General features: G+C 40.2%; 1 protein-coding gene across 1 annotated transcript in view; it reads left to right on the top strand.

The window, feature by feature from the left end:
- Positions 1–17,050, top strand: part of BHLHE22 (basic helix-loop-helix family member e22) — a 253,806-nt gene extending 236,756 nt beyond the window's left edge. Inside the window, exon 2 of the mRNA XM_065751925.1 lies at positions 17,035–17,050. The gene's annotated coding sequence lies outside the window, so the exon portion shown is untranslated. The remainder of the gene's footprint in view (positions 1–17,034) is intronic.
- The last annotated feature ends 1,643 nt before the right edge of the window (positions 17,051–18,693 follow it).

Below are 18,693 nucleotides of genomic sequence, written 5' to 3'. Positions count from 1 at the left end.
CGTGTGCAATTAGGAGACTTCTTTGTGAAAATAAAGCGATGCCGTCCTGGCCGCACTTGGCACATTTCGCATTCAGCCCGTTCTTTCTTGAAAGCAAAGCCCGAGCGCGCAATTGCTATTTTCCAAAGGCAGCTTTGTGTCTGTGCCTGTGCCACCCGGGCTGCTCCTATCGGGATGTGCTTTGGGATGCTGAGTGCCACGGGTCACAGGGCTGAAGGGAAGGGCAACTCTGCCACACTGAGCCGGGGTGGGAAGAGAAAGTGGGGGCAATGCCAGGGGTGCATCAATGCTGGACCGCTGCAAACAGCTTTGTCATCCTACGGCTGCAAAGAGCCATCTGACAGCATCTGACAGTGAGGGAGAGGGCAGCACCAGTATCCCACGTGTACCTCAGCTCTCCGGTTCTGCGCACCCTGTGCACGGCCGGATGTGAGCTGCCAGGTGTAGGGTCTGAGTGCTTCTCCCCAGGAGCTTCTTTTTGCATAACAAACACTTTATTGCGGGTAGCGAACTTTTACCTGTCCTAGCTTATCTGCATTTTCTCTTATAAAGAACTGTAATTGTTAAGTCTTAAAATCTCAGCAGAAGAGCGTTGCAGACACACATTGCTGGGCTCTGCCAAGCACAGAGCATCCTTCAGAGCGAAGTGCTGGCCTCCTTCCAACCCCAGCGTCTTTTCTGAAGCACATTGAGATTAATTTGTTTGTTTCTTTCTCAAAAGTGCTTCTTTCCCAAAGACACGATGTCAGGGAGATATGATTCAGAGAAGAGACTGACACATTCCGAAATGCTAAGGGAACTTGTTAAGGTCACTATCCCAGAAATGGAAAAACATGATTTTTTAATTTTTTTTTTTAATGAAAGAAGAGAATGTTCCGGGGTTTTGTTAAGAAATGTATGATAGATTCAGGCAGCATCACTTACATTGATTTTCTCTTGCTCTTTTCCTTTACACGTGAACACAGGGCTCATACCAGTGTTCCCTATGATTTCTCTTTATTAATACTCTGATTGGTAAGGAACTTCTTCTGTGGAAAAAATTCAGTTTCACTGCTGGGATTACATCCCACTTTTCCCTTTGTTCTGATTGTATGGAATAGCAAAGCAGTTTTTCTTAAAAGATACTAAATTCCTTCATAAATGAAAATGGATTTCAATTCCAGCTTTGGCAGCTCACACACGTTAGAGTGAATCTTATTTTTCTACTCCAGAATAACATAATATCAAATAGTATCTTTCAATTTTGTCGCAAAATCATGTTTTAACATTTTGCAGAGTTCTTCCCCACAGTTTGTATCCCAGACCTTGAATGCTATGATGTCAAAAGAAAGAAAAAAATAAAAAGATTTTATATCTGTAAATTAGAAATAAGTTTTCAAATACAAAATTAAATAAGGCAAAACATACACGTGTGCTTACTGTTCACTAATATGACAAACAGATATTCAGACATCTTATTTTTTGTCTTATAGTTTTGCTAGGCTAATATCTGATGTTGGTGCAATATTTTGTGAATCTGCAATTCCCCTAGAATATACAAGATCTCTCAGTGGTACTTAGAAGTGCAGGACACAGAGAAATCCTTGTGGCTACTAGCAATTGTATCTGCCTCCTATTATCTTGCTCTGCTCGTTCCTAGCACTCCACCCCAAATTAGGCTACCATGTGGCTATCTGGTATTCCCTCGGTGGATAGAATTTTATATTGTGCTCAAAATCTCTGATTAATCTGATTAGGCTAGTGAGTGACTAATCCTTTAATCTCCTCAAGAGCACTGTTATGTCTGCTGCGTGTCAGATTTGTAACAAGTAATCAGTTAAGTAAATGCTAAAAGTTAAGCAAAAACTATTTTGGATCCATTTTAGCATCTGCTTTTCATTACTGACCTTTATAGTTAAAACTGTATGGAGAGCAGGAGTGAAAATTAGAAACTGCCTGTGGAGACAGCTCTGCTGCTGCAAGCGGTATCGGCCACCAAGGACCAACCCAATACTGCTCCTCTCTTCTAAGCAATTTAATTACAAACAGGTAGCTTCCCCTTTGCTTTCTTTGTTACTTTCACTCTGGAAAGCAAATAAAAAACACGCCCTTAGTATGCTTAGAATTAAGAATGAAAATTCTATTGCTGATTAATTTTCAGCTCTTTGCTTTACCCTTGCTTTTCATTAGAGTCAGAAATCTTTGCAATCTTCACCTGAGCAAACATAGGCACATTTTAAAAAGCTGCACAAAAAAAAAAAAAGAACAAAAACGTGTTTCACCTTAATAAAAGGAGACTGTGTGTAGAAGGAGAATTTGGGGCAGAGGAAGGAAAAGTGCAATCTTTGTAGAAAAAAAAATGTGTAGACCTATTGCTGGCAGATGTAAAAGCATCAAGTCAATATGGTAACAAGGATCAATATGCCCTCAGGCAAGATATGATTATGACAATGCTGAATGCATGTATAAATTTACCACTCCAACTAGCTGCCTAGGAACAAAATAAATTCAAAGCAACTGTGCAGCGAGGAGTCAATCTTGAGCCTGATTTTCAGCTCATAGACACGACCATGATGAGGAGACATTCAGACAGGATGGGGGAACACCTCCAGAGAAGATGAGCTGTAGCATTGCCCTTCCAATGGTCATCCCTATACAGCCCCAGCTCCATATTCCCCACAGAAAGCACAAAGTACATCCAGCCTGTCCCTAAACTGGCTTTATATTTGCAACTAATGGCATGTAGACCACAGTTTGCCACCTGAGCAATGAGTGCAGTGCTCCAGCCATGGAAGACTGAGGGTGAAATTGGGGGTGAAATGATCTTACTTGCCCATTTTATGGGGGCTATCTATGGGTATTGCACAAATCTCATAAGCTAGCAAAACTGCTACAGATTTCTGTAAATCCATCAACATAGTGTCTTTTCGAGGAAACCTGGGATAAAGAGCATCCATTAATTACTCTCACACTCACAAGCCAAGCATTGTAGCGCGAGAGGTTTTTATTCTTTCTATTTCACAACATTTTTAGATGTCTTTATTTTACCTTGACGAAGAACAGAGAGTGACAGGCAAAACCAAGAAATATTGAAGAAGGAATATGAGCACAATAGATCTTAGGCCAGATTTCCCTTTGGATGCACAAGCTGAACTCCCACAGATTTCAGTGACAGCAACACTGACAGCAGTGGGAATCAGGCAAACTCATCCAAGGGTATGATTTGGCCCACCATGTATGAGGGTTGTCCAGCTCGTGGAAGCAATGAGCAGTGTATTACAAACACTGCCTCTGTACTACATACTGGGGGTTTGAAATGCTCTGTGGTGCTTTCTGTGCATCCAAAATGCATTTAATAGATAGTCAAGGCTGCTCAAATCAATACCTGTTGAAAGAACAGACTCAGTAAAAGATGTAAAGTTTGTTGGAAAAAGGTTGTGTGTTTAACAGGTTTCTACTTGAATAGCCAAACAACCCTCATTTTATAGCCCATCTAAAGCCACAGTGCATCCACTGGAGAATGACAGATATTTCCCAGCCTTGCTTCTTAAGCTCATCTTTGCAAATGCTTTCTACCCCTGCTTGCAGTGATATCATTTCACCTGGACAATCGTAATGGCTCATGTAATTATGGCTTTGTATATGAGCTGAACTCCCCATGGATGCTGGGGCTCTTATTATCCTTAACCTCTGGTGGTGAACTCTCACCTCGGTGGCATGACTGGGGATCAGCTGGTGGCTGAGAAGAGAAGGGTGGTCATGCAGTGTCTGGCAGCAGATGAGTAGGTCGTTAGCACTTACAGAGTGCAACCACCAAGGAAGGGAAACACACAGAGGTCCTTTGCTCCAGTTCTTCCCTGCTGAGTGGCATCACCAGAAATTTCTTGCAGCAGAGCCATCCTCTCTAATGTGGTTTCCTATAATTTTTCATTGTGGAGATTTAGTTAGTATTTTCCAATAAATTATTTTCCACTCTTTTCTTTGCCCAGACACACTGGACTAGAGATTATGGAGCTCTCGCTAGTGTAAACTCTTCACCCTGGGTGTGAGATTAGGGATGCTATTTGCCTTTTGCTTCTTTCCCTTCTGTCCCTCAGACATGCCTTCAACCTGTACCACTTGAGTGCATTGGTAGAAGGAAACGACAGCTCCCCAGGGTAGACGAAGTCTTCCTTCTGGCTATAAATATGGTTTGAGAAACTGGTGAACTTAGCAAGGTCTGGTCCTTTTAACATGTAGAGAAAAGGGATGTTGCCAGGGGGGGGCTGGTCCTGATCCTCTGCCTGTTCTGACTGAACTGAAAAGTCATTAAGAAAAACAGGGAAAATACATTGTTTAAAGGTATTAAATGCAAAGCAGTGGAAATTATTTTTTAAGACCTGCTGAAGGTTTTCCTTGACAACTCTTTAATTGAATTCTGAGTTTTATCAATCCTTCTAAAATACCTTTTTTCTTCTTGTCTCTAGACCACATATTTTATATATACATATTTATAAAGCAATATACAGCAGTATACAGGAATATAGAAATGTAGCAATGAAAGATTTCTATATTCTTTAAATGCCTCTCCTCTTCCAAACAACCAGGAGTCTTCGAAGTCTACCCAGCACCACAGATTATTTCAGCTCATTTCTAACAATCTGCTTTGCTCATTCTCTCCTCATTTTGTGCCCAGTGCTGCCATGACCTGTGTGGGAAGTGAAGGAGACCCTGTAAGGTCATTTCCCTGGACATGAGCAGCATGGGGACCAAGACAATAGTCCAAAAACAACCCACCTCCCATGGTGGGTCATTCATGTCTGATATCTGCAAATATCCAGGAGTTCCTGCAAGAAACTGAGAACCTGCAATCACCTTTAAGAAGAGAGCAAGGACAAGTGCTAGGGAAAGCAATGACAACCAGGGACGCATTACTGGATACAAGTAAAATGACAATCCTATGACTGTTACTTCCCTCCAGTATTGGACAACACAGGGGGTATGACAAACCATCTGTAAAACTTTCAGAGAATAAATTTCAGATCTTAGTCTAATTTATTTTGGTCATGCTAAATGCAGAGCTTAGTGGGGATTTTCTTCCCCAGGAAAATTCACTAACATTGAAACTGGGGAACTTAGTTAACATTTACCCAGACTTCACAGGTCTGACCTGTGCACTGAGACCATTTCTGGTTCCCTTGAATCTCTGGCATTTTTCAGTCACAATGTATGTGCTGGTAGGCTTCAATCCTGATTAACAATTATGTATTAATGAGCCTGTTCTCACACATATCCTTTTCCCTAGAGCTGTGGAATATATGTTGAATTCTGTTTTGTGACACTGAACATAAATTACATGCATGGTATCTAAGTGAACACTGAAGCAAAACCTGAATAGATTTAAGAGCCAGAATTTCACCAGAGTATATTCTCATCCCTGTGGGCAAGAAAGAGTCAAAACCAACAAAGAACTTGCTGTTTTTTTCACTTGGACATTGCTGAATTTGAATTCATGAGTGTCACTAGAAGATGAAATCAACAAAAACAGTAGAGCCTGAATCATTTTTTTTTCACACTATTAAAGATACAGTGACCTTTCTCTATAAGAACAACATGCTAATGAAATTGTTGATAGTCTAAATATCTCCAACGCAGAAACAAACAAACTAAAGCAATAACAAGAATGAAGTAATCAAAGTGAAGATGTAATGACAACACTGACCCATTCGAGTATCATTATCTGCATAAGACAGATCAGTTAAATAAATTAAGATAGATCAATCTCCTAGGTCGATTAAAAAAATATACAGTTTGATGCCCCATATAAAACCAGGAAATCAGATGATGTATATTAATCTGGGGTCTACTTTACTCAAAATATTCCACTTTGAAATTTTTAACTATTTTTCTTCTTAATCTACAGCCATGTAATTGCAACACTGCACCAGATTCCTCTACTTCTCTCATTTGGGAATGAGGTGTTCATATCTGTAGCACACAGTTAGATAGAGATGGCCTTACAAACCATTTTGGGATGAGCATGTATATAATATGTATTGCATTGTGCTTTACAGTAGAATAGTCATGTTTTTAGATTGCTTTATGCTTCCCGTTCTGTAATGAAATTAACTCTCCACCACCAGTGCAGCAAAGCTGGTTTGTTTTTCTTTGTCAGACCTTCCAATTTAGTTGCCAGAAAATTCTATGGATTCTTTTCTCTGACCTTGCTCTCTTCGGAAGCACTCATCATTTCCACTAGCCTTTACTCTTCAAATTTAGCAACTGCTGTTCTTCTGTACAGCTGAAGTTTGGTAGAAGAAGAGAGGTGAGCGCAGTAGCTGCGATAGCTTGTGTTGATGTGTGGTGTCCATATGGACAGTATAAGTTAACAGTAAGGCTTTTCTTTACTGGGTTTGATCCTGGCCCCAGGAGTCAAACTCTGGCTGTTAGGGGACTTGTTGTAAGTAATGGTCATTTGTGTTTCATAATTATCTTGAATAAACACAATTAGTTCCACATTCTGCTGTTTTCTTCCTAAGGCATCTGTAAACATTCTGTACCATTCTAGCAAATAGCTTTTGGCAATCATTAAAAAAAAAAAAAAAAACCCAGCAAAAAAAGAAACCCAAAGCAAAATGGTTCTCTGTGGATCCTTTTAATTTATTCTAAGGAGCATGCCCAGAGGAGCAATGAGACCTACTAGACAATAATGGCAAAGGGATATTATCTTTCACTTAGTTAACCATTGTAACTCACTTTGAAGTATCTCCAATTGCAGTCCTCATGTGGTTAAATTAGAACATGGACTCAAGAGCTTTCACTTCAGGGTTTCTCCCATAAGTCAGCTTAATGTCTTTGGTATAGAAATAATCTAGGCATCCTACTTCCACTCTCACACTCTAAAAGATCTCCAGTAAAGCTGGCCAAAAACCTTAATAAAACAAAGAAAAGGAGCGTAGATATTTTTAAATGCATACATGCAAAAATCTGTGCTTTTCTTAAAGCTACGTGTGCTCTGTAGCCTTTGAGCATCGAACAGTTTACTTCTCCTCTCTGTGCCTCATTTTCCCCATCTGCGACAGAGTGACAGATAGCATTTGCCCACTTTTGTATTTGTCTTTCAAGTGAAAACACTGCAAATTCGTGTGATACCATCCTCCACAAAATGGTCCTTAGTGGCACCACGTTGCCCCTGTTATTTATGTACAATTAAAATAATAGATCAAGATAACGGGCTATTTTTTTACATTTCGTATTAGGAAAACAGAAAATCAGTCATCCTTGCCCCTTAAAAATGAAGCACTTTGCCAAACAAACAAAGAAGCAACAACAACAACAAAAACCAAACAGCTTATTAAATAAAGAGGCGTTGCAGTCATTGTTCTAGCAAACAGGCAGTTAAAATGGGTGGAAAGTGTCAATTGGTAAAATTAGCTAAAAAGTTAGTTTGAGTTTTTGCCCTACATTTGGACTATCAAAACTGAGGCAAACTTTTCAAAGCAAATTGCTGAGGATTGCCAAGTTAACAAGCTGTTCTGTGCTGCAAGGGACATATTTATGGACATACTTTCAACAAGACGTACCTAGTGCAACCAAGCTGTGCTGTACTAAAGAGCAGTAAGTATCAGATAAACTGATTTTTTTTTTAAATAAAAGATTTCACACATAACGATGATTAAGCACAGCTCAAATATTCAGAAGTGTACAAACTAGCCCTCTCCTCCAAACCCACCCCTCGTTTCTCTTATGATAGTGTCTAAACAAAGCAAGGAAAGCCAGGGAATTCAAAGATAAGGTTACTTTACATAATTTTATAATGCATGAACTTGTGAAGAAGACACAGTACAGTTAATTGTGCATGAGTATGAGGTCTTCTGTAGGAATTCTTATTTTAGTGTGGTTGTATGTAGCACCTTTAATGATTTTTCAGAATGTGTCTCAAATTTAACAGCTTCTCCTTCCTTAAGGGATAACTGAAGATAATTCTAGCCTACAAGACAAAGTTAATACAGCAAGAGAAAATATCCAAGGAAGGGGCTTACTTCTAGTCTCTTTTATAAGGAGCAGTGAATTTCATGGCAATTCCCTTCAAAACTCACCTTAATCACATGTACACAGAGGGTCAAATACACTGAATTTCTTTATAAGTTCCTACCAAGGTAGATTCTAACTCTGGGTACAAGGCTATTTTACATATTCTGGTTCCTCTGCATGCCTCTAGCCCACAGTCAGAGCATTGTGATATATTTTACTTCAGCTCCTGCTCACAGAAGGCTGAGGTCTTTTCTGTTCCTGGGGCTAAGAAAGTACATGCAGAGCACACCCATTCCTGGGAGGTCACCCAATAACCATCCATTGTACATGTAAGCCCACCAGTGGTGTTACAAAACCTACCACAGAATGCCTTCATGATCCATAAACAAAACCAATTCTAAAACAAGAGGTTATTTGCCTTCAACCTCCTTTGTACTCCCTGGTTTAAATCTGAAATGTGATAGTGAATAAGTAAATCATGTCTATGCATTTGAGAGTCAAAACTCTCTGGACATTTTGAGACTATTCGTGTATCTAGAAATGCTACGGGCTTATTTTACAAAGTATGTGCCAAAACATAGCTTCTTTCTAATTTTCAGCCTTAATAGAGACCTGTTTTCTTCTGTGGTGCTCCCTGAGAATCTCGCAATAATCTCTGCTGAAGTGCAGGAACTCCAATTGAATCTTATTCAAACCAGAACTCATGTCACACACCAGGAGGCAAATCCAAGATTTTAAAAGCAGTAGGAGATGTTTTTTTTTCTCCTATAAAGCATTTTTTAAATGTAACCTTAAGCATGTTTCTGAGTAGCTGCTGTCTTCTGTGTCATTTGTACATTGAAAGTGTCATATAAAAGCATCTTCAGCTTTTAAAGAGATGAAACACTTCTAATCAGTGCATGTTTTTAATATTTCTGAAAGAAATGCATCTATTAAAATGTTCCGTTATTCAACAGATATGAGGTTTAGTTTTCATTATTTTAAAGTACGAAGTTCTCAGTAGCTTAAATAGGTGCAAAAAAAGTGGTTGATTACAGGACCACAAATAACCAAATGTAATCTAAATAAGTCATCTGCATGCAGCACAAAAAACAGAACACTGCAGAATGTTTTCTCACTTTCTTTCTGGACTCCTACTGTTCCCAAAAATGATTTAACATTTACCTTTCCTTTAAGAATAACTTTAACCTTAGGGGCTTTCAAGGATATATGCTGATTTAGCCATTTCAGACACAACAGTATCCCTCCCTTAAATATTTGAAAATGAATTCATTTTGTGCCTGCAAGTCAGACTTCTTTTTAAGTGTGAACTCGAGTTTGGAGGATTTTTTTTCCCTCTAGTTTTGGTAAAAGATATTTAAGCAGAAAGAGCAGCTTGTTTCCTTGACAGCAGAGAACCAACTGTTTTGGTTTTCTTTGTTCCATGTCTGTTCAACATACTGTATCCATAGAAATAGCTGCTGTCCCAAAAGTTCAAGCATTTTGTATTACATATACCCAAATACGGGGTTAAAGCCACCTTAACTTTGCAAAGTTCCTATCATGTAATTTCACAAACATAAAAAAGAAAAATAAAAGAACACCAGAAGAAAGGAAATGTTGAAAAGAAAAGCAGTTTGTACATTCTGCATGTTTTCTGGTTTATATTTAACATTTCAGAAATGTCAATATTAAGCTAGCTATTTGAGAAATAAAGACAAATGTAATGCATCCCTTATAATGCATGTTAGCGACTAGCTGTTACAACAGAATCTGCTACTTTCACCATTTTTGGTGTCTCATAACTTGGTGAACTGCTTATTTATGCATGCCCAGTCTGCTTGTTTGCAGCAGTCCTGATACTTCACTTCCTTTCCTTCTGAAATGAAGTAATACAGAACCAGGTAACCTAGGTTTGAGGCACTGGAACAGGCTGCCCAGAGATGTGGTGGATGCCCCGTCCCTGGAGATATTCAAGGTCAGGCTGGACAGGGCTCTGAGAAATCTGATGTAGCTGTAGGTGTCCCTGCTCATTGCAGAGGAGTTGGACTAGTTTGCCTTTAAATGTCCCTTCCAATTCAAACAATTCTGTGAGGTTTTATGTCTGAGGACCACGCTCACTTCTGAGACAAAGTCGCAGCTGATGAGGGATACTCACATGTAACCTACTGCTGTGCCTCCCTTAGCTTCCTTCCTTCTCCTCCACATGTATCACACAGCTTTACTGCTGCATGAGGAACACCATATCACCTGCAGCTTTTCACAGTCTGTGAAATGAGTGCACAGACATTTTGAAGATGGAGATTGGAAAACCCTCAGCCGGGATGAGTATGGGAGCATCTGGCTCCCTTTTTCTCCCCTAGTATGGTATTTTATGAAGGTGCTTCCCACCATGAAATGTTCTGTGAGGAAGGATAACTTTCCAGAGAGCTATGAGACAATGAAGAGGAATACGACACTGAGGTTATAACTAGAATGGGTTTGTCACTTTTGCTTCACATCTTTTGCCTATAGCTGTTTACAACACACGGGGTGTGCATGTAGAAACCACAGAGGCAGTCCATACCTTCCAAAAGAGCAAACTACCCTTCAGGTGTCAGGATTCTCTACCACAGGAACAGGTGTGGGGGGAGGGGGCAGGAAAGAGTTGCACTACCAAGCTTAATTAAACCACAAATCATCCAATTTAACCCAGAACAGCCTAGTTTTCCTTTTTCATCCAGAAACGAGGACATCTCGCAGTGCTGTGCTGCCTGGCGCAAGGGAGCTCTCTGGCGATCCCCAAGTGTCTGAGTGAAGAGGGGGCCTTGCTCCAGGGCTGGGGGAAGTGTGAGCCCCCTGCCCCTCCTGGGCCATGGAATATAGATGAACTGTGAGAACAAGCAGCCGGGCTTGTTCCCGTGAGCTGCCTGCCTGCTAGCTCTGCCTCTCTGTGTGTATGTATACATGTGCGTGCGTGCTGGTGTGGGTGTAGGTACACATTTGCAAAATGTAAATAAATATAAATAAGCTCGCACTCCCATTTCTACACAAACATTTATACAGATACACAGAACACGAAAGGAAACTAGGATGAAGTAGCATCATTTTTCTCCAGGTGCTCCCTGTATATGGAGGGAAATGTATGGGCAATGGATTTTCTTTTTTCCAAACGTCAGCTCAGCAACATCACAAAGCCTGATTTCCAACATGGCCTTTGCAGAATTGCTTTTATCACTTTCTCTCATTGTGTCCTTATGTACAAGGGTAAAGACTATTCTGCTGCATCCAAGTGCAGTGTGCTGAAGGGAGGGTGAGCAGTAGGGAGCCGTGCCTGTGCCACTGTCCTTTGCTTGTTCCTGATTCCATGGCCCGAGGCAATGGTTTGCATTTTTAGGACAACAGCCGGCTATCTGCAAGCAGGAGACCACTCGTCAGGCTTCATTACTGCACACAAAATGACACTAGTGAGCCTGTGGTCACAACTGTGCTTATGGTGCGCTGAAAAGCCATTACATCTCATTGCAACAAAAAACTGCATGAATGTACAGGCTGACCAGCCCCATAAATTGCCAAAAACCTGACAGATCAGCTTATTTATGCAATGTGGTACCTGCAGTACGAGTTCTGGATAAAGGCTATAATAAAAGACTGGGAACGAAAGGATCTGTTCATCAAAGTTGTTATATTTTAATAGGCAGTGCTCCTGTTTTCTTTATCGCATACTGAAAAAATAAAGAATTTAATTCTGCTGCATGCTTGCAGCATTAGGCATGGTCAGCTGAAGTGTCTTCCTCTTCTTCACATTATCAACCCGAAAAGCATAGTTAAAATCTAATGATCAACATTAATGGATTTTCATGGTTGATAGTGTTATATTTCACTGTTTAATTTTTTAATACAGATCACATGAACATACCTGATATATAGTGTTTTAACTTAACTGTAAGTGAACTCGCTTCTGCTACAATTACCAGCATTGTTATTTAAGCTGGATAATAACTGTATACAATCATTTTGCATATAAAGTATAAAACTCAAAGAGACAAAGAAAATGTGGCAATTAGGATTCTGGAACATTCCCTTCCACAAGAAATTCGTATCATAACATGGCTAGTATTTATTTATTTTACAGCTAATTGGCACTCATTAATGAGAGCAGGGAACAAAAGCACTCTGGGCCACATTCTGACTGTGTGTGCATGTGTGCATATGGGTGCAAAGAGAAGAAGGAAGAGGGAGTAATTTTATCCTGGGGAAATAAGATTTGTTGAGAGATTCTCTTTTCTCTGCTGTAACTGGGGGAAGTGGAGAAGCTCCCAGGCCCAGTTATTTCTCAGGTAATCTTGCATCCCTGGCATCATTTGGTAAGTTTAGGTGTAACAATGTAAAATAACTCAATGCTGTTGATGGATTGTGTTGGTGCATTCACAGTGTAAACAAGGCCACCATCAGGCTGCTTCTTTATTAATAAAAATGCTGTACCCACCAAAAAATCACAAGAATTTCCCTTTCCTCAAAAATACACCTCTTCACATTCTCATCTAAGGATAATTACAAGCATACATGGTTACAGTGGAAAGGAAGAACTCATTTCTGTTGGCAAAAGTCCTCACCTCTTTTGTAATTGATTCTTGCAAGTGCAGGAATTACCTATAGGTCTTTCATGCAACATGTTAATGGGTACCAGAGCTCTGTACAGCACATTATTTCTGTTGCAATAATGCCTGACCTTCCAGCCTAGCTCTCCACTCTCTCAAAGCATGAAGTATGCTGGGAATGGTAACATGGAGGGGGAGGGCAGTTCTTTAGAGAAAATACTTCGGGGGACTCAGCCATGTGGATTGAACTTTACCTGGAAGCTGCATTAAACTTTTTCAAGGCCTCTGGGTTCAAAAAATGTAGGATGCTGTCACATTGATTAAGTATCTGGGTCTTGACAGAAGGTCCATCAGCTGTAACTTTGAAGGCCACAGACATAATGATGGAAGTATAAAAGCAGCTCATGGACCTGAGAATGGTAATGCATTACTTTAAAACGATTGATATATTGTCGCTGTAACACCTACAAGTAAGAGGAACTAATCTGCCAGAGGTTTTTCACCATTCCATCATCAAGTTTCTCTTATAGTGACTCTTGCCACCGATACTGAGTTATGTGTCTATAGGCATGCTGTAATGTGCTTTTTCCCAGCACTTATAAAGCAATGTATACAGGTAATTGCCTTCAGCAGCTCACACTGGTGTCAATAAGTGCAATTTTATTGAAAGTTGCACAACTATTTTGGTTGCACTCAAAATTAGGGATCGAGACTTCACGAACTGGATATTAAAGGAGGCCTATTAGTAATATCAGCATTAGTTTTGTTGTGATTGCTCAAATCTGTTCCCGTCTAAATAAATATGCTATCCACAGATAGGGCTGAGGTGTAACGTAGTCCAACAGCTGGAAAACACAGAGCAATCTTTTGACAGCCACACTTCTGGGACAGCAGAGAGATGGAGCACATTGAGTTTTTTCTCCCATTTATAAAAGGAAGCTAATTTTAATAATGACTTTACCCAGGAAAGTGGCTTTGAGCTGAACTGTGACCTTCGACACAACTCTCTTGGTATCATCAGGTGAGTACACATGCTCCTGGTGAAAAATCTTCCCAATGATGAGCTGAAGGTCCTTGCCTGAGAGTAGAAGCAGCAACAGAACAGGTACATGGTGCTATTCAGCAACTCTGTGAAGGAGACAGTAAGATTTCTGTTGTTCTGTGTGTGCCATCTGCATGTAACTCTGTTTTCTCAGCAGAGGTGTGAGCTGACCCATTTCCTTTTCATATTGCCTGCGTGAGTACAGCCCATTTTGATATCCCCATTGGCACTGGAGGGTAATAGCCTCTGTGCAGAAACAGCTTTCTATATGAGGGTGACAGGAGAGAGGAGCCTGTCTGGTCACAGCATCACAGTGCTTTACAGTCTAAATACTGTTTCAGTCAATTCCAGCAGTTTAAAAATAGAGCACTCAACACACAGAAGAATGCCTCAGAAAAGCTGCAGGTATACAGATCAGAAGAACAATTGGCCTCATCAGTTCTAAAGATGAAACCATTTATCCACTGTATGTTTAATGTCATCACAGATGACAGCTGCTGAGTATCAGAACAACACCAAATCAGTTAAGAAGAAGAAATACCAGAAACTGGTCTTTTGTTGCCATCCACCTGTAGTACTTTCTGGAGTACAAAATTATGGAGTTTAAAAGTATTGACAATAGTAATAAATACTTCCTGTCCATATGGTGCTGTGCATTGCATTTTAAAGGTGCTGCATATATCTTACCTGAAAAATGAACACAACATCCCAGTGTAAGAAGAAGTTTTCAAAGAGATGAGGCAAACTGAAGTAAATAGCAAGCATACTTGCGTAAAATAAAAGCAACATTTTCTGGAGCATGCTGAATGTCTTTCCTAAGCATCTTCTAATGAATCTGGTGCTCTAAAATGAGTGCAGTCACATACAAGACCAGCAGGGATAGCCAAGACTCCTTTCATAGCTTTGCACCGTCACTCCCTTCTGGTATCTGTCTTCTTGTATACTTTGGGATAGATATATTCTTAAGCAGTTTTCTGTCACAATTTTATGGCAAGATTATGTTGACCTTGTCTATGTCCTGGTGATCAAGCACAGGTACACAAAGAGACACTATAAATTCCAGCTGTACTTCTAACATTGATGAGCTCCAGGGCCTCTGGAGGCACTCCAGCCAAGCCAGCAGCTTGTAGTGTGGCTGGCACATTGCAAGAAACAGTCACTGCCCAATACTTCAACACTGTAAGCAATGCAAGTCACTATAGCTGCCCTTCTTCCTATTTTAGTTTGTTTTATTTACCTGCTAGAACAGTCATGCCTCAAATTACCACATGCTAAAAGTTAATAATAGATGGTTCATAGAAATTACCAGTAGTTTGCATGAGCAGAAAAAACCTGGAAGAAGAGAAATGAGATCCCAGATCCAGCACACAGCTTTCTCTCAGTGCTCCTGATTCGGCCCCTGCAACAATTTCTGCAGGCAGAGGGACTTGCTGAATAGCTGACATCAGTTGCTTTCTCATCCTTACCTTCAAACTTTTTAATCCAGTGGGAATAAGTGATTGCTACACTACCTACATAAAAGAATGATATAATAGTTGTGCTACAGAGAACTCAAATATGCAGATATTTTAATTTGCTTTAAGTATTCCATCTGGAATACCACAATGAACTATTTAGTGTTGCTCCTATATTTAAAACTGGTAGGCTACACTTACAGCAGCTGTTAAGTTAATAACCAGTGGGGGACATATTGATCTATAACTTAATATGCCAGTCTTTTGAAAGCTCTTTAAGTAGTTCAATCCTATTACAGTTTCAAGATTTACATAGGCACAGCCTTAACAATTCTAGGGTGAATCTCTTATGACTTACTGAGCCTCTAAGACCCAAGGTGTCACATGAGACAATCTAAACTAGGAATACTGTGTTTGCCAAATACACAGTTATGTTCCCTTTAAAAATCTAACAGAACATGAGTTCCAGGAACACTTTTTTTCAGCAGCACAAAAATTATCTGTCTTTTCCCTTTTCTTTTCTCCTCTTTTTAAGTCAAATCACTTAGGCTTCATTGCTGTGCTCAATTTTTCACTCACAGTTACAATGAAAACCTGCTGAAGTCATCATCACGGAAATGCAGCCCAAGATCCATGATTTCTGGTTCCAGATACTTAATTCTGTCATCATTCTTGTCTCAGGGCACTCATCTCATTTCACAAAACAAGCATGGGGCAAGGATCATGTTATGAACTGGATGATCATCATGCTGCTGTGAATGTATAGACTTGTTATCTGGAAGACACCTGGAGCCATCTTTACCTCTGTTCCACGCAGCCTAGACCTCAAATGGTTGTGCAGAGGAAACCACTGCTACCACTATTCCATGATGGCTGATGCTCCAACAAGAAGCATGAGGCTTCAAATGGTAGGAAAGGAAAAATATTTGATCTTAGGAAAAAAAAAAGCCCAAATAAAACAAACCACAATGGAATCAATATTATTGTATTGGGAGGTTTTAAAGAATGAACTAGCTAAACACTGACTTGCTAACACTGACGCTTGTGCTCCATAGCTTTGGCGTAGATGGTCATGCTCGAGGGCAAGGCACTGACTGCTCACCCATTTGAACTTTCTGTCACTCCTGTTTTCCATGATTTGGATGTGATGGGGAATTTAACCCATGACTGGAAAATAAGGTGAAATGGAAAACTGGAGATGATCAGATGTTCAAAGGTAACAGTCCATCAGCACTTTCCTACCCTGTGGCTCCCCCCTCTATCACCGCTCACCTCTTATTCACCTTCCTGCTTCCTTCACCCGCAGTCTCTCATTTTCAGATGCTCTGCTCGCTGGCTTGCACCTCCAGCTTGATCTGGAGCAGCTGACATCCAGCACTCGGAGTTTGTGATGAGATTGGCTTAAATGGAGTCACTTCTCTGGCGATGAAACCGAGAGCAGATTTTTCAGCCCCTTCTCTCTCACACCCTCTTTTTCTCACCACTCATCCCCCTCCTGCTTTAGGGTGCTTTAATGTGATGAGGCGCTAGATACAGTCAGCCGAAGCTGCTGTTTTAGAGTGGTTAGTGAGAGCGAGCTAACACATGTGCGTTGTGTATACATATTTTATTATTACCTTTCTAGCACATTTGGGTCTGTCAAAGGAAGTATGGCTTTATTTTGCAGTTTTCTGTTATATTTAATGTTTTACACTTCAGGAATGCTTTATAAGTAGGGCATAAGTTGTGGGAGCAAAGGAATTCAAATCAGATACACAGTCTAACTCCAAGTCCCCTATTAACTTTTTCATTTCCCTGCAGAAGTTGTTTCTGTCCATATTTTTATTTCAGCTGGGCTGAGTGGGAGAAAGAACTCTAAGGGAGGTCTTAGCAGATGGTTGTCACAAACTGCATACGGCAATTGAGAATTAGTGTGCAAGCATATGCAACCTGGTACAGTATGAAACATTCCAGCATATGAACATTGAAGGAAATCAAGCTTGGACAGGTTTTTTTAATTATTATTATAAAAATCAGAACTTAGTTTTTCTTTTCTTTTGAACATATGGATCTCTGGGTTTTGCAGTGGATGAGGCAAACACTAGACTTAAACATAACTCCTCAGAAATCGAGGTAGTTAAACTTAGTATGGATTTAGTTCACGACGTTTAATGTAAAAATAAAACATGCACAAATTTGAACAATCATTGTATATTTTTGTATATGTGTATCTATAAAACACCTAATTTTATTCTTGTAGTTCCTCTTGCTCAACAAGTTCTCTGAATAATCTGTGAAAGAAACCTACTGATAAAAAAATGGAGAATAAAGATGGTTCCAGGAATAGTAACTTGATTACATATGTTGATTGTGTTGTTGGTGTTGCTCTGTTTATATATATAACTATATAGTTATATATAGTTTGTTTACTTTTTATTTCTAGAGAAGGAGCACCTTTTCTGGAAATATCATCTGGAACTGGAAAATGTCAAGTGGAGGAGCACACATCCTTTTGTAGGTCATGATTTGAACAAGCAGAAGGATTGATTCTGGGACTCTGCCTTGAGACATGGCAGTGTTGGAGCAGGTCTTTCCCTGAGAAGGGGTTAAAGGAGCATCTGTTCCCCTGCGCCCTGGTTCCAGGGTGCAGTGTTGACTCTGCTCTGGGCTGGTGTCACCCACCTCCCCCAGCCACCTCCCCTCAGCTCCCTCTCTGCCATCCCCTCTGAGCCTGGGGTGTGGAGGGGGGGTGCAGGGGAGGGATTTTAAGGGCGGGTTTTGCTGTGAGGGAGCCTCCTGGAAACTATGCATCGATGCTTCCTTAACCTTCCTGTTTGCCCTTCTTGTTAAGTTATGGTAGAAAACTGAAGCTGAAATGGAGAAAGGGGAAAGAATGCAAATACTGGCACACAAGGAAACAGTGAATTACATATTGGTCGACCAAAACACAAATCAACTCAAAACTACAGGAGTCCACCAACATGCACATAAATCATTTATAACGATAATCCAAGGCTAGATCCAAATCTCATTAAAGTATATGAATCCTTAATCTATTTTGGCAAAAAAGAGCCAATACACATTTTTTCTTTTTATCATAAATTACAGTTCTGTGGCACTGTGCAAATATTACCAAGCTGTAAGACAGCTGTGCTCCATTAAAATGTGTAATGGTCGCTGATTTCTTACAGCACATGGTCATCAGGCTGAATCTACAGCCAGTAATTAGGAAGATGAAATGTTTAATTGTGCCTTAATTTTGATAAAATTTATCTGTCACACATCCCGTAGTCAAGCAGTATGCTCACAAATCAATGTCATCAGGCCCAACCAAGAACTGAAGCACCACACTCTTGTTCCTGACAGATATATTTGAATATCGAACTGAATAAGCCACCAGACTAACAAAACAAGCAAAACTTTCCTGACGAGCATGGCTCCTGTGACTTGTATCACTGCCAGTGCTATAGGATACAGAAGTCAAAGTCAGAGACATGTAACAGCCTTTCACCTCTCACTCTGCAAGTTCCTAGAGCGTAGTAGTAAGCATAAAGAAGAAAATGTCAAAAAACTTCTCTCTGACTTCTTGAGGTTGGGGTCAGTTGGGTCAGGCAGTGATTTTCATTCCTTTCTTCCCCTCCCCTTACTCGTTCTCCAGATGAAAAGT

This window comes from Cyrtonyx montezumae, unplaced genomic scaffold (assembly GCF_038088225.1).
Source record: "Cyrtonyx montezumae isolate F1298 unplaced genomic scaffold, pur_monq_1.0 scaffold_8, whole genome shotgun sequence".
Taxonomy (NCBI): Eukaryota; Metazoa; Chordata; class Aves; order Galliformes; family Odontophoridae; genus Cyrtonyx; species Cyrtonyx montezumae.
Note: the sequence above shows the minus strand (reverse complement) of the source record. Positions and strands in the feature narration are given on the sequence as shown.